The following is a 972-nucleotide window of genomic DNA, read 5'->3' on the forward strand; positions in this document are numbered from 1 at the left end:
TCTGCGAATCTTTGCTGCCTCGAAAAAATTACTCAACTTTCTCTCTCCACTCACGCCCGCCGCGATGTGCGCTGGTAGCTGAAAATGGTAATTTGCGTCACTATTTAGACATTGAACCACCTTCAATTCCGCGGTAGTATAGAGGTTAGTATTCCTGCCTGTCACGCAGGAGACCCGAGTTCAATTCTCGGCCGTGGAAGTGGTATTTCTGGACAAGGGCGTTTCACACATTTATGCGCGACCGTTTCTTTACTGATTTTTGCACCACTCTGCGAATCATTTGCTGCCTCGAAAAAATTACTCAACTTTCTCTCTCCACTCACGCCCGCCGCGATGTGCGCTGGTAGCTGAAAATGGTAATTTGCGTCACTATTTAGACATTGAACCACCTTCAATTCCGCGGTAGTATAGAGGTTAGTATTCCTGCCTGTCACGCAGGAGACCCGAGTTCAATTTTCGGCCGTGGAAGTGGTATTCCTGGACAAGGGCGTTTCACACATTTATGCGCGACCGTTTCTTTACTGATTTTTGCACCACTCTGCGAATCATTTGCTGCCTCGAAAAAATTACTCAACTTTCTCTCTCCACTCACGCCCGCCGCGATGTGCGCTGGTAGCTGAAAATGGTAATTTGCGTCACTATTTAGACATTGAACCACCTTCAATTCCGCGGTAGTATAGAGGTTAGTAGTCCTGCCTGTCACGCAGGAGACCCGAGTTCAATTTTCGGCCGTGGAAGTGGTATTCCTGGACAAGGGCGTTTCACACATTTATGCGCGACCGTTTCTTTACTGATTTTTGCACCACTCTGCGAATCATTTGCTGCCTCGAAAAAATTACTCAACTTTCTCTCTCCACTCACGCCCGCCGCGATGTGCGCTGGTAGCTGAAAATGGTAATTTGCGTCACTATTTAGACATTGAACTACCTTCAATTCCGCCGTAGTATAGAGGTTAGTATTCCTGCCTGTCAC

The 972-nt window shown here is 47.4% G+C and overlaps 3 non-coding genes across 3 annotated transcripts; all 3 read left to right on the top strand.

Moving 5' to 3' along the window:
- The first annotated feature begins 127 nt into the window (after positions 1-127).
- On the top strand, positions 128-199 carry Pmar_PMAR025460. The gene has a single exon. It is a non-coding gene; the product is annotated as a tRNA-Asp (tRNA).
- A 197-nt stretch (positions 200-396) lies between these two features.
- Pmar_PMAR025461 lies at positions 397-468 on the top strand. Its single transcript has one exon. It is a non-coding gene; the product is annotated as a tRNA-Asp (tRNA).
- A 197-nt stretch (positions 469-665) lies between these two features.
- Positions 666-737, top strand: Pmar_PMAR025462. Its single transcript has one exon. It is a non-coding gene; the product is annotated as a tRNA-Asp (tRNA).
- Positions 738-972: the final 235 nt, after the last annotated feature.

This window comes from Perkinsus marinus (genome assembly GCF_000006405.1).
Source record: "Perkinsus marinus ATCC 50983 genomic scaffold scf_1104296948836, whole genome shotgun sequence".
In the NCBI taxonomy this organism is placed as follows: domain Eukaryota; phylum Perkinsozoa; order Perkinsida; family Perkinsidae; genus Perkinsus; species Perkinsus marinus.